Source organism: Equus przewalskii, chromosome 10 (genome assembly GCF_037783145.1).
Source record: "Equus przewalskii isolate Varuska chromosome 10, EquPr2, whole genome shotgun sequence".
NCBI classification, from domain to species: Eukaryota; Metazoa; Chordata; class Mammalia; order Perissodactyla; family Equidae; genus Equus; species Equus przewalskii.
In genome coordinates, this window is record NC_091840.1 from 12013755 (window position 1) to 12039310 (window position 25556).

At 39.7% G+C, this 25556-nt stretch overlaps 1 long non-coding RNA gene across 1 annotated transcript; it reads right to left on the minus strand.

Moving 5' to 3' along the window:
- Positions 1 to 2048: 2048 nt before the first annotated feature.
- On the minus strand, positions 2049 to 25536 carry LOC139074013 (uncharacterized). The gene is made up of 4 exons (XR_011523293.1): positions 25224 to 25536; positions 23734 to 23856; positions 21402 to 21641; positions 2049 to 2495 (listed from the first exon to the last, which is right to left on the minus strand). It is a non-coding gene; the product is annotated as an uncharacterized lncRNA (long non-coding RNA).
- Positions 25537 to 25556: the final 20 nt, after the last annotated feature.

Here is a 25556-nt window from a genome sequence, read left to right on the forward strand (position 1 = left end):
GCACACCACTAGGAAAAACCTATTTTCATCTTGATCAGGACTGACTGGTGTACACGCAATCATAGATAAAGGTCTGAGTTTTGTTCCAGTGAGCTCTTGGGCTTAATCATAAGAGGATAACTGCCTAAATGTGACAACCCACATTAAACAGACTAATTCCCTCAATGTTGCATTGGTGGCTGGCAACACTGTCTCCTTACATATTTAATTCAAGCCTTGCAAAGGGTACGTTCCTGATTTAGCAAATATTTTTAACCTGTGGTTACATATTATCATCCAAACACATACCAAGCACCATGATAGGTACTTGTGACCAAAGAAAGTTAATAATTTATGGCAATACGTGGAGAGAAGGACAATGTTTCTAACTTCAACATCTTGCCAAAAATAGAGTTTGTAATTGAATTGGATTCCAATCTTGGGAGAAGTTAGTGATTTGTTTTTGTTTGCAAAAATATAAGGTGGAAACATCTCTTAACAGTTAAGAAACTTCTTAATAGTTTCAGAAACTGTTGCATAGAACTCATCAGTTCAGTTAGTTCAACTGACAAACATTTATCGGTTATCAACTGTGGACCAATACCCAGGTGCAGGAATACTAAATTCCAATAAGACATAGACCCTCTCCTCTGGGAGCTTAGTCAGAATCAAGGACATTTGTCAAAGATGTAGGTGCTGCTCTCGAAGTATGATTTGTCCAATATTTCTCTAAGCCTAGTTAAAAGTCACAATTTTTTAGCTTAGTGGTTAAGAGTACAGCCTCTAGGATCAGAGAGTCTTGTTCAATACCTAGTTCTACTATATACCAGCTGTGTGACCATGAGCAAGTTTAACCTCTTTAAGGGAAGTTATCATAGCCCCTGCTTCTAACTTGTCATGAGGATTAAATAAGATAAGGCATCCAAAATCCTTTGTGCAATGCCTAACAGATAGTGAGCTCTCAATAAAAAGTAGCATTTACTACTCAATTTCTTGCCCTCACACCCCAGGATACAGGAAAGCACAGCCACTTTCTGAGCTATCTCTACATCTCCAGTCTCTACCATGAAGCCATGTCCCAACACAGTACATTCCAGAGAACCAGATCATTTCATTCTCTGCCGGCCTCCAAACATCCATGGTAATCAGCGACATCAACCTAAAGGGAAAAACTACAAAAGCAGTATTAAAAGGGTGGGGTTGAGATATATCCAAGATACACTTTAAAGGCCAATGGGAGAGTACCGCTCTTCTAGATCCTGTTGTCCATTCACATACCCTTGTGTTATTGTTTACTCTCCGAGGGGGTCACATGCTTTGACTATTGCAAATCTCTGGACTTCCCTGGGAGGGGCTGATGGCTCTGTACAACTGTGGGGTCCCTGTATCATCAATTACCCAACAGCCATTCTCCAAGGACGTTGTGTAGACATGCTGGGAAATGCCATCTATGAAGCTCAAGGACAGATTCCCAGCTGTTGCAAGAATGCAGTGAGTGGGCTTTGCTTTCACTGGCTCTGGCTGTCCATGGAACATGCCTGGTGCTCTTCCCACAGTGAAGAGACAGATGTTTTCTTTGGGCTGTTTTCCCTTAGCAGAGAAAATCCTGCACCTCCCTCCTTTAGGGTGTGGTGCCTTCGGGAATCACCTGGAAATTCACAGCTATTTATACCAGCTGCAGTAACCCAGGGACAGATCCAGTGCCAGGATTCTCAGGCTCATTGCTCAGCATCCTGATTCACCTCCTAACACCAGTGCAGTTTGATCAGCATATTAGAACATGGTGCTGCCGCAGAAGAGATCCTACTTCAGTTTCTTAACCATGTTTTATATTCAAAAGCCCTTAAAAAGAGATAAACAGCTCTTAAAATGAAAGCAAGCCAATAAGACATTTTAAAGAGGGTGAAGGGTACAAGATCAAAGAATCACAACTAACTGATAAAGATGTTTTGAAAAGAAACTTCCATAATAGTTCATCATTGATCAAATCTTTGCTGTATTCTAGGTAACTTACTAAGCGCCTTACATAGATTTTCTCATCAAATCCTCTCAAAAACTCTCTGACAGGGTTCCATTTTATCAGTTATTCTTTTATTCAGTTTATCCCCAATCAAACTGAGAAAATGCTGAGGCTTAGTAGTAACCCTACTTGCCTAACCAGCAAGGTCACATGGTAAGTTTTTGGTCCTCCATTTCTCAAAAAATAAACTTTATCCGGGTAAAGTCAAGTTTTAAAAATCCTGAAGAGGAAAAGAAAAAACATAATTTCGACAGTTCTTGGCTTGCCTTTGTAATAGAAGGGTGTTACAGGGCGGTTGAAAGAAGATGATCTCAGTGCCTTTAGGTGTTTGCTGGTTGTGCCACCTTCCTTCACAAGCAACTATTCTTGAAGCACAGACGGGTGTAATCAACCAATTTGAAAGTAAACGTACGGTCTGAGTGGTTTTACAGTGCTTCCTAGTCTCACCTCTCAGGCTAGCACAATCTTCTGCTGGAACGGAGGAGGGACAGGAGTTCTAAACAAAAGCAGAATAGAAAAGCTCAGTAACCTTCCATTCCTCCTAAATTGACTTAGGCCACCCTCATGGTGTGGCCTTGTTTCCTTTTTTGAGGTATAGACACGCTTACTTCCCAGCAATCAGAGCCCTTGCAGTCCTGCTGGTTCTAAAATAGAGCATCACATTATCATCACCGGTTACATTCCCATACGCCCCCACTCAACCTAAACCCTCTACACTTGTGTTCATCTGCTAACGATCACTTACTGGGTTTAAGAGTTAAGCATCCTTGCGTTTACATACTGCATAGGCAAGTTAAAATGACAATAGAGAACAAAGAAGTGTCACAGGAAAGAATCTGCCTTCTCTTTCCTCGGAAGATAGAAACACACTGTTGAAAGAGATTCCACGGTTAATGAACCTGGAAATTAAAAAAAAAAAAAAATCCTAAATGCTACTTAGAAAATGCAGCATTTAAACTCCGTAGCCAGTGAGATGCAGCCTGTAGGGGTTCAGTGTTGACAGCAAGCAGGGCTGGGTTTCAGTTCTAGATGTGCCACCAACTGCAAGGGCAGCATTGGAGAAGTTACATAACAGTCCTGACCTTCTACTTCACAGGGTTGTAGAGAAGAATAAAGGCACGTGGAACACCTTTGATGAATGAATGTTGCATTTCGCTTTCATTATTATAATTGTTAATTGTAGTTTGAAATATCATGGCTTCCCTTGACAGGTGTCCTCATAGCTCTCTCCCAATTGATGCCTCACTTTCTATTTCTCTAAATAGAAACACTCAGACAAGAGCCATCTCATCTTTCCAACTGTCCCCTCCTGGTCTCCCTAACACCACCCTTGTTGCCTCGGGCCCATTCTCTGACCAGTAATTAGAATGGGTCTTCCAAGGCCAACAGCGGCTCACGCTTCTCTCCTGCTCGAATCCACCTGACTCCCCTTCACTCTTAGTGTAAAATACACGCTCCTTCTCTTGACCTACAAGGGTCCCCAGGAACTTGCCCGGCTCTCACCCCTTCTCCTCCTGCTTTCTCCCTCTTATTTATCACGTCCCAGTTCTGCTGACCTTCGGCTGTTCCTTGCGCATACCAGCTTCCTGGACATACATGCTTGCTCTTTTCCCAGATCTTTGCATGAGCCGCTTTTTCTCATCAGTTATTACCTATCTAAAACATATCCTCCATTTCTCTGTCCTCCTGTACTGATTTATTCTTAAAACTCTTCTCACCATATGAAACTACATTATTTCTTCATCTGTTTACTTTTTATTGTCTCCCTGACAATTACGCTATAAAAATGTTTTCCAAGTGTCTACAGTAATGGCTTCTCTATGTAGGTACTCCATAAATATTTATTGAAATAGATGGATAGATGGATGATTCCAAAGCCTAGTGTTGTGTGTGTGTGTGTGTGTGTTCATTTATTTATTATTCTGGAAAATTGACACCTTAGCCCTACAACATTAGGGTGGCTAACTGAGAACTGACGCCATGGGTTTCTCAACACAGAGATGACTTGTAAACTTATATTGACTAACCAGCTGCAGAGAAAGTAAGCATTTCTTTTCATCTGGAGTTAAGTATCAGAAACAATTAGAATTAGGGAGTATCTGTAATAGAGGCAAGTAAAGCCAGAAATAAAAAGATAGAATTTCTGAATGGAACAAACTAGAACCAGAGCTAGGGGTCTGAAGGGACCAGAGAAGCAGTCCTTAACCTAGATAAGAAGACGACAGTCTCTGTTGGAGAAGAGATTTCACTTTCCACCATGGTCCAAACCATGAATTCCTTATCTTGCTCCTCCGCCCACTCTCACGCTGCTTCTCCTTCTGTATTTCCCAGCTTAGTTAATATTCTAATCATATGCCCACTCACCCATGCCTAAAGCCTGGGTATCCCCTTAAGATTCCTTCCTGAACTTCACAGTGTTTCTTAGATTCAACTAATCTTGAAGTTAAGTCAATCCGATTTACCTTCTCCATTGTCTTGGTTTACAAGCGCCCGTCCTCTAATCCACCCTCCACATTGCTTCTCAAGGGATCTTTCTAAATAGCAAATCTGATTATACCATTCCCACGCTTAAAGCCACTGTAACGGAGTTCACATTCCATATGGTTTTTAAGGGCCTCCTGCATATCTTTTGAGCTTCAATATCTGCTCCACTCTCTCACTTCTACCACCCTGAATCACACACACACATGTAATCTCTCTCCTCTCTCTCTCATTCTCTGTCTCAAATGTTCTTATTGCCTGGCCTTACCTAATTGCTTGCATTCCCTAAACACTTCTTGGTCTTTCTAATCATTCCTTTGCCATTCTGTTCCCTCCATTCATCTTACAGGACTCAGTTCAAATATCTCTACCTTCAGAGAAACTGAAACTCCCTGATCTATAAGCAGACTTGATAGTTTCTGTCTGCATTTCTGTCATAAAGTCTATCACATAATATGGTAACTATATGTTTACATGTCTGTCTTCCTGCTACATCGTGGTCCTTGAGGACAGTGCCCATGTTTTATCTTCACAGTCCCAAGAACCTAGTAAGTACTCAATATTTCTTAAATGATATAGACAAAGATAAGATAAAGATCCATTCTTGATTCATGCCTCCTACAATTGCCAGAGAAAGCAATCATCTTCCTTCATGCATAGGTAACTTGAGCATAAGGCTGTTTCCAAAATCACTATCCCTATTCCACACATGTATCTTGGCCATCAAATTAAAAAGATTGTCATTGGAGTGAATCACAGTCAACCCACTACTATATATTTAATGTTCAGGCCATTGTGGGTACATAAGCCTCTTAGAAGAGTTAGGATTTTCAGATAAAAGAACTTAAGGTCTTTTTATGTTATGTTCCCAGGGACATAGATGACCATCCCAATCTACATAGCAATGACTGATATCTGTTGGATGTTTTAACATTAATGCAGTCCAGAACCCCATGGAAAGGATGACTTTTCTTCTTTCTCAGGTGATAAAGGTTTAGGACATTCTCTCCCACACATGCCTGCAGAGCACTATGCTGAAGGAGTCTTATGTCTCATTGGGTCACCCTCTGGAGCAAGGTAACACCCCCCTTCTGCGTGTCCAGCAGTTTTATCAAACATTTACTCTGCATCCATTCAGATGACCATATGTCTTTTATTCTTTATTCTGTTAACATGGTAAGTTATTATCAAATGTTAAAACAAATTTGTATTCCTGGATGCAAATGTACATAATATATTCCCCTTTCGCACCACTGGATTTGATTTGCTAGTATTTTGTTTAAATTTTTTACATCTGTTTGCAAAAGAGATTGGCCTATAATTTTCCCTTTTTGTGATAGTCTTAGTCAAGTTTTAGTATCATGGTTGCATAAAATGAAAGCTTATAAATCATCTGAGTTTTTTTTTAATCTAAAGTATTTTCCTCTTGTATTTTTCTGGAAGAGACTGTATAGAATTGGGGTTAACCTTTCTTTAGACATTTGGTGCTGATCTCCAGCAAAACAATCTAGAATTGAAGATTTCTTTTTACAGAGCTTTAAAATTACAAATTCAATTTCCTAAATAGTTACAGGGCTATTCAAATTATCTACTTCATATTTTGTGGCAGAGTGTGCCTTTTGAGTAACTGCTGCAATTCACATAAGTTGTCCAATTTGTGTGCAGAGTTATTTGTAGAATCCTATTATCCTTTTTGTTTGTTTAGTTGGTTGGTTGGTTTTGGTTTTTTGGTGAGGAAGATTGGCCCTGAGCTAACATCTCTTGCCAATCTTCCTCTTTTTTTTTTTTGCTTGAGAAGATATCTGCAGAGTCTGCAATGTTTTCTCTCGTTTAAATCTCTGGCCTCATAATTGGTGGTTTTTAAATCAGTCTTTTTTTCTCTGTAAGTTTTGACAGAGATTTGTCCATTTTTTTTGATCTTTCCCAAGAACCAGCATTTTGTTTCATTTATTTTTACCTATTTTTGGACTGTATCATTTAAACCACTCTGCTGATCTCATTACATAAGGTCTGCTGGTGACAAATTCTCTTAATTTTCCCTCATGTGAAAATGTCTTGCTTTTCCTTTCATTCCTGAAGGATATTTTCACTGGATATCAAATTGTGGGTGTACAGCCCTTTTCTTTCAGCATATGAAAATTATTCCACCATTTCTTTTCTGGCCTTCATGGTTTCCAATAAGAAATTATAGTTAAGGTGTTACATCTTCCCTCCTGCTTTCAAGATTTTTGTCTTTAGTTTTCTGGAGTTTGATGGCTATGCGTCTTGGCATAGATTTCTTCAGTGTGGATGTCTTTGGGTAGTGGGCTGGATTTGGTCCAGAGGACATAGCTTGCCAACCCCTGCCTAGATGATTGATGCTACATGAAAATTCAGGCCCAGTATTGCCAGATTTTCTGATTTTACAAGAGAAACTAGATATATGGAATTTTTTTATTTGAAGTCGCCTGATTTTTTAAATCTCTCAATAAATTCCAATTTTTTTCACCAAAGCACCAGATAAAAAAATGAAAACTGAAAGAAAAACAACCTTCTAGGCCCCATGGACCATGGCACATACTTATTAGATCTTAAGTGTGGTTCTCTTTAAAATTGTATGGCACCCTTCTTTGTTCATTTAATGTTCTTTGCCTTGGCTTTAACTTTGTCTGACACTAAGATGAGGATTCATATTTTCTTTTCATTTATATTTGGCATACCTTTTCCCATTCTTTATATTCAACCTCTGTGAGTCACTTTGTTTTAAACATATCTTTTCTTACCTTATAGTTAGTCTTTGCTTTGTAATCCAGTTGTATTTTTAAAACTATGATATTTAGCCCAGTTACAGTTATTGACATGCTAGATATGATTAATCTTAAATTGCTTCCTCTGTGACAAATGTCTGGCCTTTTTTACACGTGGTTTCCGAAGACAAAGACATAATGACAGAAGAGGCACATGCCAGCAAAGATTTAGAATAAGCATGTAGTCAAGATGACTATGTTGATAGGGTTTCGTATGTTTATTACTCCCTGGGATGTGTAACTTTTGGTATACTGAATATTTAAAAGATCATTCTCACTTATTTCCAGTTACATCATAGATTCCCTTGAAAGAAAACCACTGAAGAAGAAAACAATTATGCTTCCCTTCCTCTCTTCTTTTTCCAGTGCTCAAAGGAGCATAAAGCCGGCTATGGTGCTGGGTTTTTATGTTCCCATACACCAGCTGGCACCCCCACATTCCTCACTTCTGGCTGTTAAGCAGCTGGCCCTAATTTCAAGAAGTGGAGAGCTCAGGCATGTGACATCAGGGACTCACTCTGCTGCCCAAAGCGATTGGAAAAACCTGCTCTGGTTTTACAGTCCCGCAACTCAAGCTTCCAAGAGGCAGAAAGGAATCATGAGAAAATTCCCACCTTACTTCAGACCTTCTCCCTCTTGGTCCTAAATAGGGAAGCTTAATAAGGGAGAGCTGTGTCATCCCCCAGTCCACCAGCCCTTCTGCTATGGCACCGACCCTGAATTCACGTCTTTCCTTCCTGTGCTTTCCAAGTCCCACATTTACACTGAGAGGGGCGGGAATAAAGGGGGAGGGGCTGCCAGGAAATATTGAGAAGGAATAGAAAAGCAGAGCATCTCTTTGGCAGGTTGTTGATGGCATAATGTACTCTCCAGCTGAACCTCCAGGCACCTGGAATGGAAAGAAACATCACCTCTCCTTCCACTGAAACTGAATGGCTCAGAAGGATCAGGTCACCCTGATTCCAGCCAACCTGAGCTGGCAAGAACCCGAGGCAGTGTTTTCTCAGCTTTGAAGGTCAACTGCCTTTGTACCACACAGCCCAGCGAGGCAGCGAGCCCAGTTACTTGATTCTCCATTAGGTCTCCTATTAGCTTCCATTAGAATCTTCACACCAACAAGAAGCCAGTGATTCAGGTTTTAGTTTTTCAAAAACCCTTCCCTGAGTCCTCAGAAGCGTGTTTTGATGAGCAGAATGTGGGATTGGAAGTCAGACAGACTTGGATTTGAATATTGTCTCTGTCACTGAGTAGCTATGTGACCTTGAACAGTACTCTTAAGAACAAAGTGACATACACATAGAGTATCTACTACACCATTGTATTAGTAGGGTTCTCCAGAGAAACAGAACCAATAGGATGAGTATATATATGACAGAGAGGTTGCTTTATTTTAAAGAATTGGCTCACGTACTTTGCAAGTCCAAAATCTGATGGGGGAGGACCGCAGGCTGGAGACTCAGGAAAGAGTTGCAGTTCAAGTCCAAAGGCAGTCTGCTGGTGAACCAGGAGGAGCCAATGTTGCAGATGAGGTCCAAAGGCAGTCTGCTGGCAGAATCCCCTCTTTCTCCAGAGAGGTCATCCTTTTGTTCTCTTCCTGCCTTCAGCTGATTGGAGGGCACATTATGGAAGGCAATCTGCCTATCTAAATGTAAACTCACCTCAAAACACCCTCACAGAAACATCCAGAATAATATTTAATCGAACATCTTGGAACTATAGTCTAGCCAAGTGGATACATAAAATTAACCCTCACAACCACTGACACACACTAGAGATCCAAGAAACGTAGTTCCCTCTTTCATTTCCCTGATCCTTGAACCACTGACTCCTATTTCTCCCAACTATCATCCTTTTTTTCCCATCGTGGACCCTTTGGTCACTGAAAGTCTCTGGTACTGCCGAATGAGAGTCGTCTCCCAGAATGCTCGCTCATGGAATCTTCTGCAGGTATTTCCCACTGCTGTCTGCTGCTCCCTCCGTAATCCTCTGTCCTTCACCATACTCTTCTCCTCCTGCCTCTGCTGCCTAGGCACTCAGCAAACAATTACTCACACTCAAAGCCACCTGTCTCATGTTACGTGCAGTCCCTCCCTCCAGGACATTTACCCCTTCAGAGGAAATTAGGGTGAGTACAAATAAGAATAATCATGAGCATGAAATGGCAAAGATTTAACTTAACATCTTCTTGACAATCACCCATTTATAATATTTCTGAGTTCCATTTCTTTTACATGTGGCTTCCTGGTCTTTATTATTGAGAAAACTCAACAAATGGCATCCCGTGTCCTGGTTCCTTTTTCCCTGCTCCTTCTCTTTCAGCCAAGTCAGTGAAGATTATTTTGCAAAGCTTTTCAGGTAGTTTTTTTTAGCAGATGTGGAATGAATGGAGATTTGCTCTATGCCATCGTCCAATTAACAAAAATAGGATTTGGGCAGAGAAAAAAAATTTCTCAGTACTGGAAAACACGCAAAGACTTGTATGTACAGATTAATCTGTCTCTAAGAGGTAAATCTCATCGCCATATTTACAAATTATAGAACTGCAGAAGGATCCTTTCCTGAATATACAATTATACAGAGCCCCACACTGGGGACTGGAAAGGCGCTCTAAAGATACAGAAGGCACAAGAAGCATAGACTAACACAATGGAGACTGAAAAATTTAGAAAACACCTTAAACAACCAACCAATGTATAATTGAAAGAGTGCAGTGACAAGCACTACCAGTCTAGATAAATACCCAGAAAGATGTCGGAAGCAGCCCATCATTTTCTCCAGATATCCAATTCCTACTCAAACTTAAACCCCCAGATCAAACTCTGCAATTCTTAAAGATTTCCCAAAGCACTGTAACCCACATGTCATCATTTCCTTCTCCACACTCTTAGAGAAAAGGGCTGTCATAACCTTCATTTGGCACTGGTTGTGCTATCTAATACACTGGCACACCCTTGTTTTGTTGTTGGTTAGCTTTTCCACACTTGTATATCTTATTTTTCTCATTGGATTGGAACATCCTTGAGGGTTGTGAACACATCTTACTTCTCTATGTCGCTCAGAAAGTGTGACAGAGTGACTGAAATGCTCACTCAACAAATAAGAGTTGATTCATTAAGATGTGTCATATTTCACTCACATCATCAGGAAATGATGAGAGAACATCCACCTTGTCACTTAGCAAAGGTAATAATAATACTCGTGTTAGCAGCTGGCAGTTACTGAGAGCTTATTCTATGCCAAGTTGTATTCTAATCCATTTAACACTTAGCACTTATATTTTAATCCATTTAATACTTAGTAACAAATACATGAAATAAGCACCTTTATTATCCACATTTTACAGATGAAGAAATTGAGACACAATAACCCTAGTTCTACAGCCAGTAAATGACAGAGGCTGTTTTTGAACCCAAACTAACTGGTTCTAGAGCCAGGACTCTTAACCACCATACTACACTTAGAAATAATGTTTTTAAAGCCCTAAAAAGTTTACAGATACATCTAAACCCATTCAGGAACTTTTCAAAAACTATTCTATGTGTCTGTCACGTAGAAATATGCAAGTTAATGTGCCCGATTTGACTAACTCAGATGGCTTTCCACTATATACAGAATTAAGTGTAAACCCTTCCATCTTCCATAACCCTTCAAGATTTTTGCCATGCTGGACAACTCATAGGACCCTGAACACTTTCAACACTTCCCTCTTTTGCAACTTTGCCCAACTTTTTTTACTGCTGGCTGGCTCCCATACTCCAGAGCTATCTGTCCAAGTTGTGCCCACCTTTCAAGACTCAGCTTAGATCTGCCCTATCCAAGAAACTTTCTCATCAGAGTTTATCTCCCTCTCCCCATAATAGATGGTATCTGTAATAATGTTACCATCATAGCTTGCTTTCAGATAAGCTTCCTTACACTGGTGAGAAAGGCATGCAGTCAGAGCTGGAAAGCTGGTTGACACACACACACCACCAGTCATCTTACTTACGTTTCAGCTGAAATGAAGCAACCACTCCTTAAATAGGCCCATGGGGGTACATGGGGCATGTGCATCGGAAGGGAAAAAAATGTTGAAAACTACAGAGTTTCACACCCATAAATAATGCTACAAAAATCATGAAGAGTTATTATAAAAATAACTCTGAATCCACTCAAATTTATTTTTAAAAAATAAGTCATCCTCATTCAGTACTTTATTATTAGTAACAAATTACTGATGACACATTTCACAACTAATTGGACCCACCAGAGTGAGTTAACAGGAGGGCAGAGAACTGCTGGCACTGATGTCTCCTCCGGCTTGAAAGGCTCTGAATAAGATGTACTCATCTTACTCATTTAAAGAGCCTAGCTCTGTGCTTCAGTCACAGGAGGGACTTCTAACTATGAACAGCATTGACCTCGACTGCCTCCATCAGACTTGATCAAAGGTTTGGTCAGACTAGCTCCCAGAGTAGAAGAGGGGACATATGGAGAAATTGGGCAGCTGGTAAACAAGCATTTACTGCACCCCCTCAGGGCATGGAGTCCCGTAAGTAGACACTCTGGATAATGGATAGTGGAGAAGGGGCCCATCCCCACCCTTTAAAGAGGGTGTACGGGAGACAAGCCCAACAAATGTGTAATCAGCATAAACATGAACAGAAAAACACAGTAATTCCAAGAGTATGTTGAGGGGGAAGAATGAATGGGTAAGGTGGGAGAAATGAACCACAAGATCACTGGTGAGAGAAGAGACTGGTTGTTGTGTCTCTGGTTCATCTAGTTATTAGTACCCAGAGAAGAAAACCCCAGAAAGCAGTCTGGGACGGGCCTCAAAATACACTCTCTCCACTGGTGGGAAGCGCTGGGATCAGCAGAGTCCTGCTCTGGACTTCTTGAAGCTCATTTTGGAGTGTGGGGCTGTGAGTATCCACCTAGTCCACTAGGCAAGGGTGAACCGTCCTCTCTGGAAACCCAGATGAGTCTCTTCCTCTATGGTTCTTTCCAGAACATTCATGTGATTGCCTACTCTTCTTGGAGAGGAGGACCATTCCACACGGGATATATCTTAGCTGCGGATGTCTGTCCATCTCTTGATCCCCTTGCTACCACCAGTTTTGATGGAGAAACCCTTGTGTGGAATGTGGAGACCCAACAGACCTGTTCTACCTCACAAAGTCAATGCATGTCCCTCTCAGAGAGATGTTGAATGACAAAGGAAGGTCAGGAGATGCCACGCTGGCTTCCCTCCAAGTTACATTAATTGGTGATTAGGTGAAAAAGGAAACTTTCTACTAATAGGCTGTCTTCCCCATAGTCATTTATATTCATTATTTTTACATAAATCTCAGGAAATGTTATTTTATATGAAAGATTCTTATTAACTTCCTCCTGCAATCTCATCTTAATGGACTGGGCAAATGAGCAGGTTCCCCCTCCTATATTTGACTATCCCAAGAATTCTCAGATGATACAACTTAGTGTCTCAGTGTAGCCCAAAAAACTGGGAAATCTATTCTTAAAGAATTAAGCCATTCCACTGAGAGCTTTTCAAATAGCTGTCTACCTGCTGGAAAAAAAAAAACTAATAGGCTAGTAAAAAAGTTTGGCATGTGTATTATCTCCAAGGATCTAGGATTGCTGGCTTTAAAATAATTTCACGAGCTAAATTGTTCAGGAGCATTTACTTGTAAGCTCATATTTTCAGTATCATGCTATGTCTGTTTTTATCAACATTAATGCTATAAACTGAATGTTTGTGTTCCCCAAATTCATCTGTTAGATCCTAACACCCAACACGATGGTGTTGGGAGGTGGGGCCTTTGGTAAATGATTGGGTCATGAGGGCAGAGCCCTCATGAATGGGATTAGTGCCCTTACAAAAGAGACCCTAGAGAGCTCCCTTGCCCCTTCTGACGTGTGAGAACATGACAAAAAGACAGTCATCTATGAGCCAGGACATGGGCCCTCAGCAGACACGGAATCTGCTAGTCCCTTGATCTTGGATTTCTCGGCCTCCAGAACTGTGAGAAGTAGTTTGTTGTTTATGAGCTACCCATCTATGGTTTTCTGTCATAACAGCCCAAATGGACACAGACAATCAATCTTTCTTACCACAGGTTCATAACTTTTTGGTCAGAAACAATGGGATAGAATGAAAGTATTCCCAATGTTTGGGTAAGGACATGAGCTCATGTCCTGGACCCACCAGTAACCAGTGTCTGCAGTGGTACATGAGTCTCATAATCTCCCTGGACTTCAGTTTCTTCCACTTCTAGAATGGAGAAAACCATAGGTCCCCACACATAATTGCTGAAGAGGTCAAACAGGAAAATGCCCATGAATCTCTTTCGTAAGAAGAAGCTATACTGATGTTAATTACAGTACTGCCTCTAGCATTTTTACTCTCACTGTGATCACAGGGGACTGGCCACCAGGTTTCAGAGGGTCATTAAAATCCAAATCTAGGCAGCAGCAAAATCCCATCGCTTTCATTGAAATGGCGTAGTGTGGCATTTGCCTATTCAGGTTTAAACTTCGGAAACGTACTTTGGTCAAATTGAGAAGGACTGAAAGATTCTTGGATAATCTCTGTGTTACCAATGCTTTTATTTATGACTATTTCCCCCTGTGTCAAAGTAGCTAACTTTTCCTTAATTCTTCCTTAAGGAACGGGGTGAGTTTTAATCCACTTCCATGTTCATTTCTCCTTCTGACATCCTGTGAGACTGGCACTTTTTCATATGTGTAGGATGGGTTCAGATCCTCCTGATTCAGAAAGAATAGAACGTGACACCAGAAGAGATAACACTAAAGCTGTAATGTTCTCACCCTTATATTTGAGTGAGGCAGCCTACCTAATCTGTCTAGCTCTATTTTTTGTTTATCTCTAGAGCTAATAAAATAATTTCCTTGGCAATTCTATTAGCAAAAGATAGTGAAAAATAATGGCTGTAAATCTGCAGGAGGATTCAAGCCTCTAGAGCTTGTGTGGGTCGTTTAAGGGAATCCAGGTTAATACCTATGTTCTCAATGCGCTTATATGTGGGAAGCACTTAGAACAAGGCCTGGAACATGGGAAATACCATGTATGTGATAGCTTTTATGTGGCTTATGTGGAGTAAGGGGCAGACAACTAGGCCTGTCTTGCCCTTCTTACTAAAGTTCTTGACCCCTTGATCACATCGGGTGAAGTGGAAGCCTAGTAACAGCCATGCAAAGTATTTCTCAAGTCCCATCTCCAACCACCATGAAACTCTGACCCCCTTGAAAACTCTTCCAGAAAGGTCTGGGGGGTCCACAGAGACTATCTCCTGCTGCACCCCTAGGAAGTCTCTTGGCCTCTTTGAAGGCCAACCAACCCACCCCAGCAACCCTCCTGATCTCCAAGACTCTCTTAAACACTGGAGTAAATACAGTAGCATTCGCCAAATTAGGACCTGGCTGAATCACAGTGAGCCCCCTATAGGAGACAACATGGCACAGAGAGCCAAGCTTTTGGAGTCAGATAGACCCAGAATCAAACCCAGACACAGTCCCTTACTAACTTTGTGATGTTGAGTAAGTTGCTTGACTTTTCTGAGCCTCATGTTGTTTGTTAATAATAGTATCTATTCAGAACCCAAAAGATTTTGATTTTATTCATCAAATACTTATACATAATTTTCTAACTGCTTATCAAATATCAACTTATTTAATTCTCTGAACAAGCCTATGATGTAGACACTGTGATTATCCTCATTTTATAGATGAGGCCATCAAGGCACAGAGTGGTCAAGTAACTTACTCAAGGTCACACAGTTAGTAAATGGCAGAGGCAAGATTTGAGCCCAGGCATTCTGGCTACTGAATCCTTGCTCTTAACCACCATCCTATCTAATTTTTAATAGCCAAATAAGGAACTATTTTTTGTACTTTTTTTAAGATGGAAATTTTCAAACACACAAAAGTAGTGAGAATCCCTTGGTATCCAGCACTCAGCTTAAACGATTATCAACATTCCACGGTTCTAAACAAAGAAGTTTTTAATTTGTATCTTCCTTAAGTTGCAATAAAAAAATATTTTTGTTATTCTTTTTGATCTTGCTTAAATCACTGGCTAAATTTAGGTAATTTCCTTTGGTTTCCTTGCACAATGTTAAAAATAAGACAACAGGCCCTTCTTTTTGTACAGCACTTTCACAATACTGTCTTGTACATTAGTTTGTATGGTTTACTGAGTACTTTGACTTGATTATTCCACAGAATTTTTCAGCAACCGTTCAAGACAGTCAATGAAACTGCTGCGATTCACATTTTACAAACAGTCAAATGAAGCCAGAGAGCCTAAAGAATTTGCCCAAGGTCACACGCCTAGTCAGTGATGGAGCATATCAAAATACACTTTGATTTTTAAATTTTTCAATTGAGTTATTCTCTGGACATCAATATATAGTGGAAAAACTAGCAGGCTCTGGAATTTGGTAGACTTCAGCACAAATCCTCATTGTTCTTCTTATGCGCGACCGCACACAAGGAACTCTCTGAGCCTTTCATTCCTCATCACTAAAATGGGGAAGTAATACTTATATCACAGGTTTACTGCAATTGTTACATTTTAAATTACTATATTATGTAAAATGTAAATATATATAACATGTGTAATCTAACATATATGCATGAAATCAATATATATGCGTGTGTAAGAGTGTGTGTCATCTAATACCAAGGAGCAAATGCCCATTAAACGTAAGTTCTCTTTTTCCCCTTCTAGATAAGATCATTCAGAAGAAAATTCCCCCAGTTATTTAGTAGTCACCTGCAATACTTCCAAATCTCCTCAAATTTTTTCAGCATTAAGATACTCACCAAAGTCCCTGAATGCTTTTATTCTTCCCCAAAATTGTTTACTTCTCTGGTTCTCAGTTGCCCCGTCAGACAGAGGATGTCCTAGTTTTTTCAACGAGATTCCTTCCTTCTCTGGAAGATCTGAGCAAACCCTTCCTTATTTTCTTTGAACTCTGTTTCCTTTTGAAGGCCATGTTGGAGATTTTATGATACGTCTTTATAAAAAGAATCATTTGTGCATGATCAATGAAGAAAATGATGCACCACAAAAATTGCCCCCTAATAAGCCCTTTCTAAGTCAAATAAACACATCTGTGGCTCCATATCTTCCTTCCGTGTTTATCAACAGAGTTTAGTAAAAACGTCATAGAGGTTTGATTTTTAGTTCAGGTCTATTAGACTTTAACAGTGAAGGAACAACTTGTGTTGTGTTTGATGACTGGAAGCCTCCCCTAACCCATGTTTCTGCCCTCATATGTTTGCATTTAAACTCTCCTAAATTAGTAGAAGTCATAAAGTGACTTTCAAAGAAGAAATTCAAGAAAGTGATTCTTTTCACTCGTTCCATTACGTAATGAAACTTTCCTAGTTTGGGCTGGATGGCACACTGCCTAGGGCAGAGCTGGCACTCAATATATTTTTGTTGAATGACTAAATGAATGAATGAGATCATCAAAGCATCTAGGGAAGTATATGAATTATTACGTTTTCAAGAAATTTATGATTCTTTTCCATATATATATGAAGTAATCTCAATTAGAGTTAATAGTTCTTTCAAGTAGCAATACTTTGGAAATATGTTTTAATGAATAGAAAGTAATAATATTTAATGAATGCATCGATCACCTTATACAAATAGATCTTTTTTAAGTAGAAGAAAAATTTACTATTTTAGTTTGTCTCTATTTATCTCTCTCTCTCTCATACACACACATTCTCTCTTTTAAAATAAAGAGTATGAAGGTAAACATCGGCCTTTCTCCATCTACATAATTCTAACTTCTGAGTTAGCGAATTAAATGAAGTTATATTGTGCCTAATTTTAATACTTTGCGTTTAAATTGGAATCCACACTGAGATATGAAGAGCAAATGATCACCAGCTTCTACATGTAGTAGCAGCCGGTGGGCAGACTGCACCACTTTGCAGAAAGAACACACAAACTCGTACAGATCCAGCTCTGAGCTGCTTCTCTAGTTGAGCAAATAATACTCCGTAAATCGCTTCTCAGGGGCCCTTCTTTATCCTCTTTTAGCTTACAGTGTTCTCAGGAAAAAGGATTGTTTCTCCAGCATCTTTCAACCCATTCCTCCCTAAAGAAGTCTGCAGTCTGATGAAGCTCCAATTCAGGCTCTCTCCACTGATGGAGTATCTTTGGGGAGAAAAAGGAGTATGGTAAGACGTGGTTCAAGATAACCATGGCCTCAAGGCACAGAGGTGCACTGGGCTGGAGGGAGGGGGATGAGGGGGGCCTTCATATTCACAGCCAGAATGTGGAATTTGGAATTAAGAAACCAAAATTCTAGGTCCAGTTCAATCACTAACTGAAATCTTCCTCCTCTGGATTTAAAAAAAAAATTCTTCAAACCTCCAGGTTTTAAAGGACCTCAAATATGATCCAGTCTGACTCAGGGGGAATCACCACTTCCTAGTGCAATAGGCTTGGGTTTCTTGGGTTGAAATCTCCTGTTTCGATAGTCTGATGCAGACAGTTAAAAATGAAGTAAACCGACGTGAACCGGGCCTGGCCTTGTTATCATTTCACTGCTTGGAGCGTCCATGCCCTGCATCAGAGGAGTCCGTCCTGGCTTTGCTTCTCTCCAAAAGATTGAGATTCTTATATTCTTTATTTTTTTTATTTTAAAAAATTATTTTATTGAGGTCATTATGGTTTATTACATTGTGTAGTTTCAGGTGTACATTATTATTTATCAGTTTCTGTATAGACTGCATCCTGCTCACTACCAACAGTCTAATTTTTTCCATCACCGTATATATGTGCCCCTCTGCTGCTTTTGCAACCCCCTCCAACCCCCTTCCCTTCTGGTAACCACTAATCTGTTCTCTTTATCTGTGTGTTTATCTTCCAAATATGAGTGAAATCATGCAGTGTTTCTCTGTCTGTCTGGCTTGTTTCACTTAACATCATAACCTCAAGGTCCATCCACATTGTTGCAAATGGGGCGATTTTGTCTTTTTTATGGCTGAGTAGTATTCTGTTGTATATACATACCACATCGTCTTTATCCATTCATTAGTTAAAGGGCACTTAGGTTGCTTCCACATCTTGGCTATTGTGAATAATGCTACAATGAACACAGGGGTGCACAAATCTCTTTGAATTGTTGATTTCTAGTTCTTTAGATAAATATCCAGTAGTGGGATACCTGGGTCATATGGTAGTTCTATTTTTAATTTTTTGAAAAATCTCCATACTATTTTCCATAGTGGCTGCACCAGTTTGCATTCCCACCAGCAGTGTATGAGGGGTCTCTTTTCTCCTCATCCTCTCCAACACTTTTTTATTTTTTGTCTTGTTAATTATAGACAATCAAAAAATGGGCAGAGGATATGAACAGACATTTTTCCAAAGAAGATATACAGATGGCCAAGAGGCACATGAAAAGATGTTGAACATCACTAATTATTAGGGAAGGCTTGCCTTCTTTCCCAACATATGGCCTATCTTTGAGAACATTCCATGTGCACTTGAGAAGAATGTGTATGCTGCTCTTTTTGGATGGAATGTTTTCTCTATATATATATCTATTAAGTCATCTGACCAAGTGTTTCATTTAAATCCACTATTTCCTCATTGACTTTCTGTCTGGATCGTCTACCCATTGATGTAAGTGGGGAGCTGAGGTCCCCTACTATTATTGTGTTGCTGTTAATTTCTCCCTTTAGGTCTGTTAAGTTGCTTTACATACTTTGGTGTTCCTGTGTTAGATGCATATACATTCATAAAGATTATGTCCTCTTGGTAGGAAATCCCTTTTATCATTTTATACTGCCCCTCTTTTTCTCTCTGTGCCTTTTTTATCTTGAAGTCTGCTTTGTCTGATATAAGTATGGCAACATCTGCTTTCTTTTGTTTGCCATTTGCTTGGAGTATCATCTTCCGTCCCTTCACTCTGAGCCTGTGTTTGTCTTTAGAGCTGAGATGTGTTTCTTGGAGGCGGTATATTGTTAGTCTTGTTTTTTAATCCATCCAGCTACTCTGCATCTTTTGATTGGAGAATTCAATCCATTTACATTTAGGGTGATTACTGACATAGGAGGGATTAATACTGCCATTTTATCTCGTTTTCTTGTTGTTCTGTATTTCTGTTGTTTCTCTTCCCTTGTATTTCTGACTGCCATTACAGTTTGGTGGTTTTCTCAGTTTTCTCTTTATTTATGAATTGTGTCTCTGCTCTGTTTTTTTGTTTAGTGGTTACCATGAAGTTTGTATAAAAGATTTCATAGATGAGATAGTCCATTTTCTGATAACTTCTTATTTCCATTAGCCTAAGCAAATCCCACACTTTTCCTCTTCCCCTTCTGAGTCATAGTTGTCACAAATTATTCTGTTTTGTGTTGTGAGTCTGTGATTAAATTAAAGTATTTATAGTTATTTTTTATGCTTTCTTTCCATTTATCTTTCATGTTATAATTAAGTGTTTGCTAACCTGTTCTGACAGAGAGCTGCAGTTTTCTTATTTTTTCTGTCTATTTATCTCATTGCTCAAAGCTTTGTAGACCTTTGCCTTTTCATTTCAGGTATGAGTGATTCCTTTGTTATTTCTTGTAAGGGAGGTCTACTGGCAATGAACTCCCTCAGCTTCTGTTTATCTGGGAAAGCTTTTATTTCTCCATCATATCTGAAGGATAGTTTCACTGGATAGAGCATTCTTGGCTAAAAGTTTTTGTCTTTCAGTATTCTGAATATATCATTCCATTCTCTCCTAGCTTGTAAGGTTTCTGTCAAGAAATCCACCAAAAGAGTGATAGGGGTTCCTTTGTAGATTGTTTTCTTCTGCCTTGGTGCCCTTAATATTTTTTGTCATTGACTTTTGCCAGTTTTACTATTATATACCTTGGATAAGGTCTTTTGCATTGATGTAATTAGGAGTTATATTGGCTTCATGTACTTGTAAGTTCAGTTCTTTCCCCAGGTTTGGGAAGTTCTCAGCTATTATTTCTTTGAACAAGCTCTCTGCTCCTTTCTTCCTCTCTTCTCCCTCTGGAATGCCTATAATCCTCATGTTGCTTTTCTGAATTCAGTCAGATATTTCTCAAAGAATTTCTCTGGTTTTTTTTAAATCTTAGTTCTTTCTTCCCTCCACCTGAAGAATTTCTACATTTCTATCCTCTAAATCACTAATTTTGTCCCCCATAATATCAGCTCTATTTTTTAAGGATTCTAGATTAATTTTTATCTCATTGCATTCTTCATATCCAGAATTTCTGGGGGGTTTTTATATAGTTTCAATCTCTTTGGTAAAGTATTTCTTATGCTCATTAATTTTATTCCTCAGCTCATTGAACCGTCTTTCTGAGTTTTCATGTAACTCATTGAGTTTCTTTTTGACAACTATTTTGAATTCTCTGTCATTTAGATTGTCAATTTCTGTGACTTCAGGGTTGTTTTCTGGAGCCTTGTCATTTTCCTTCTGCTCTGAATTGTTACTATAGTTTTTCATGGTGTTTGATGAACTTATCCTTTGCTGGTGCATTTGTGGTAGCACCACTTCACAGATTCCACCTGCTACTGCTGGGGGGAAGCAGGAGCCATGTTTCTGACCCCACCCCATCTGTTGTAAGTTGCGTGGGTACGGGGCATTCCCACAGGCCAGAACAGCATTTGCACATGCACCAAGCTGCTGCTCCCTCTGCTTACAGTCACACTGGCCACTCTGCTTGGTAGGTGGGGCTTCTTCACAGGGTCTAAGCTGGACCACTCACTGGGGCTGTGGCAGCACAGTGCGTGCTCCCACAGGCTGGGATAACATTTGCACATGCACACAAGGCTGCCCCTGGCTCCTCTTACAGTCAAGCCAAGCTGTGTTCCCACTGGCGGGGCCATGGCAGCACAGTGGGCACTCCCACAGGCCAGGACAGCATTCACATGCACGTACAGGGTTGCCATCAGCTCCTCTTACAATTACACCAGGGAACATTCTCACTGGTGGGGCTGCTGCAGCATGGTGTGTGCTCCTATATGCTGGGATAGCATTTACCCACAGTCTGGGCTGTCCCTATCTCCTCTTAGAGTAACACCAGCCACTGTATGAGGACCTGCAACCTGGCTCACTGATGCCAAGGAAGGGTAGGGGAGTGCTCACCTATCTCCACTGCTTCCTTGGGATCCAGTCCATCCACCTTCAGATGTATAGCTGCATGGGTTTCTCAGGCATCCTGTTGTACTGTGTGGGTATCCTCCATTGGTCAGTGAATATCCATTTCATTGTACTTCATAGGGAGAGAGACAAAGGGAGCAGCTCACTCTGCCACGTTGCTGACATCACATGAAAGATTGTGATTCTTGATGGGAAGGTTTCTTCCATCTTCACTGCTTTAGGATTCTGTAGTTATTTTGATGGATTAGACCAATGGTTATTGGTAATTGCAAGAAGCCAAAGCCAACCCTACAGCTAACACTATGAGATTCTTCTCACCCACTCCACTACTGTAAAAAAAATTTCAAATATAACCAGGTACATTTAAGAAGTGTTTGATAATAAGGGGTTCTGAGGGTTCATAGTAAGGAGCCAGTGAAAATTCCCAGAGCATTTGTTTGCAAGAAACAGAAACTCACTCCAGCTGGCTTACAAAATGAGAAATGGGCTCTAAGGTATACAGGTATTGCACACAACTTGTTCAACATGACCCTAACCCCAGGATGGACTGGTACTGAAAGCTGGGATGCCTTCCGGAACCCAGGCAGCTTCTCTCTGTACCCCTTTCTCTGGGGCCCTGTTTGTCATCTTGTCTCTGCTGTATGTCAGCCTCATTACCCTTGTTCTGCTGACAAACTTCTCTACCCACTCACATGCATGGCTCCCCATAATTAAAGTCTCAAGCCCTGATCCACATGACCTTTCAGTTCCCTCCACCATGGCTAATTGCTTCAGTTTTTATGTCTCTGTTCCCAATTTCTAAATCTCTCTGCATTTACCTGCTTGATTTTGCTCTCTACTGACCGCATCAAAATGACCGACTCAAACTGTAGTCTTCTCTCACGTATACACAGTCTCTGTGTTATAACTCACTAATTTAAATTCTGCACATAGCAAACATATAAATAGGTCTATTCAAGGTGTTTTGTAAAGTGTAGCTTATTACACTTTTAATATATGTAACGTTCATTTTGGAAAAGTTAGAAAGTACAAAGGAAGATACAAGGAACCCATAATCCAGGAAATTCTATCTATCTCCTTTGCATGTATAAATATAGACACTATTTTCACAAAATGAAATTATATTGCATTTCTTGTTCTGTGACCTTTTTTCACTCAATAACATATGGGGAGCATCTTTCAACTTATCATCCTTTCAAACTAAAGCACCTGAGTTCCAGGGAGGGTTCAGTCATTGGAAACATCCTTTCAAACTAAAGAAAAGGAGATTTTGATCCAGGAATGTTAGCTAATATTTTTGGAATATTTAACTTGCATTTTTCTGTCCTTTAGCTATATTAACTTACTTAACCTTCACAACAAGCCCATGAGGCGGGAACCATTATGATCTCTATTTTGTAGATGAATAAACCAAGACACAGAAAGGCTAAGTAACTTACCCAGAGTCACTCAGACAGAGAGTGTTAGCGCCATGCAGTCCAACAACAGAGTCACATTCTTAACCTCCACACTATAGCAACTATATATTCATGCTCTACTGTGTTCCAGTCTTTCCTCTCATACAGTTTTGGAGACAGGGAGGAGCCAGGGAGAAGAGAATATGAGAGAGAGATGGAGATGCATGGTGGAAAATAGGGAAATGGTGCAAAGAAGGAGCAAGATAGAAAAGCAAAAACAAAAAACAAAAATAAAATTAACATCATGGGAAAGTAAAATATTAGAGTGAACTCCATGAAATTGCCATTTTTTTGAGTCAAAAGCAATGGCTCAATTTACTAAATTCCATCACCAAAAATGTTCCTCACTTTTCAGCAATCATTAAGGAACAATATATATAAACATAATTAACCTTGGGACTTGGGTTGAATTATTAAGCAAAGAATCAAAATACTACTGAAAGTTAAAAGTTCCTAGAAGGCCAACTTACAGTCTTTATTTGATCACCCAGTGAATCAGATCAAATTGAACTATAATTACATAATTTACATAAGAAGTGAGCATCAGGCACCTGATACAGGGCCTCCCTTCATATTTAATCTAAGGCAGTGGTTCTTTAAGGGTAGTAGCATTAACATCACCTAGGAACTTGTTAGAAATGCAGATTTTCAGGCACATGCCAGAATCAGAGTGCGGTAGGTTCACCCATCTATATTTAACAAACCCCCTCTGGTGATCTGATCCACACTAGTTTGAGAACCATGATCTAAGGCAAAAGATGGTGCAGTTGTGAGAACTGGGCATTTTAAACCAACTAAATGCCTCTCTTGGTTTTCCACTACTTTCAGAGACATTTTATGCTCCTTTCCCCCAGGTATACCTGTGCTTGGGCTGACAAGTGACCAAATTACCAGCACCCTGGTCTCTGGAGAGACTGGTGAGTTTGTCCACATGTGGGATATTTCCAACTACTGGACACTCCCTGGAGCTCAGGTGCTTTTGTCTGGAAAAGAATGAAGTCATCAGAGTTGAGTTTCTTGGAAGGACTACCATAGAAATAGAATATATAACTTCCAAAAGAGTAGAGAGAGGGAAGAAACAGATTAAAGAAAATTCACTTAACTAAAGGAAGTCAGGAATAGAGGAGGCAGGAGCAGAGAAAAAGTATAATAAATAGAAAAAAACCTAATATGGACATTAGACCAAATAGATCTCAATCAGAATAAAAATACATGGATTATACTAGAAAAATACTGATCAAAATGAAGATGTTCTAACCATATAAATGTCAGGTGGAGCAGACTTTAAAGTAAAAATATTATTTAGAGACAAGGAACGTTATCACACAATATACAAGATAAATACAAGAAGCCAGAGACAAAAACATCAACATAGCCTCAAAATGTTAGGTGAGACATATGAAATTTGTCAGTATTTGATTGGCCTACAAAAGCAGTAATTTCATTTAAGTAAAAGTCAATAGAATAAGGAAAAATTGAGTTTCTTAAAGTGCGATTTTAACATTCATCTGTTAGAAACTGATTGATCAAGTGATCAAAAAATTAATAATGATATTGGATATTTGAATAGCATTATTCTGACACTTTATAAAATCCACATATTTAGAACTTTATCTCAACTCTTAGATAATCTGCATTCTTTTTCAAATTTTCAGGGAGTATTTCCAAAAATTGAGCACATACGAGGCCATAAAGGATGTCTCGATAAATATCAAAGGGTTGATCAAACATATGGATTATATTCTCTGACCATAATGCAATAAAATGAGAACTGCCTTCCAAAAAAAAAAATAGCCAAACACTCTTGTATATTTGGAAACTAAAAATGGTTCTAAATTATTCATGGGTCAAAGAGAAAATCATGATAGAAATTAAAAATAATACCAAACTGGTTTATCATGATCTGATTTTCCCCATTTTATTCAGTAAATGTGATTTAACATCTGATAATACCAGTAAAGCTAATTTGGCAGGCCTCAGGAACAAAAAAGCCTAGCTTTTAGTGGGAAAAAACTACAAAGTCTTAATAAATGGCTTATTTCACCCATTTGTCCACAGATTTTGTGTCTGATTTTATTCAGTATTTCCTCCATTTTATTCCCCAGGGCCCATCTAAGAAGTACCCCTTCCTTCACAGTTGAAAGGCCCACAGAAGCATCATTACTTGTGTAGAATACTTCTCATGTGGCCCCAACACTGCCATCATCCCAGGCTCTTCTGAACAAACCCACAAACTGTGGACTGCTGAGGGAACACCCAGGGGGATATCTGGAGAGACAATCAAATGGCATCTCAAAATACCAACTGCTTTCATTTACCACAGGTAGGTTCCCCATCCATACTATCACACCTTGCTTGACCCTGGCAGGCAATCTTGTTGACATAGGCATCTCCCCTACTCATGGACGTGGCCAGATCCGATCACATCTCCTCAGAGTTCCAGAGAAATGGAAGCACAGGAACAAGCAATTGCTTAGAACAGCATCTGCTTCCAAGTCAGAGCAGAGGAATGTATTTTGCTTCTCTGCGCAGTCCCCAGTCTGAGTATAACACATCTTTAAAATGTCACATGCATTAGAACACAAAGTAGACAACGTGTAGAGGTAAGAAAGCTAAAATCTCTTCTCTAGGACTCCAGTAAAAAAGGCCTAGGAGTTCCATCTGCAGCATTCTTCCAGAAACC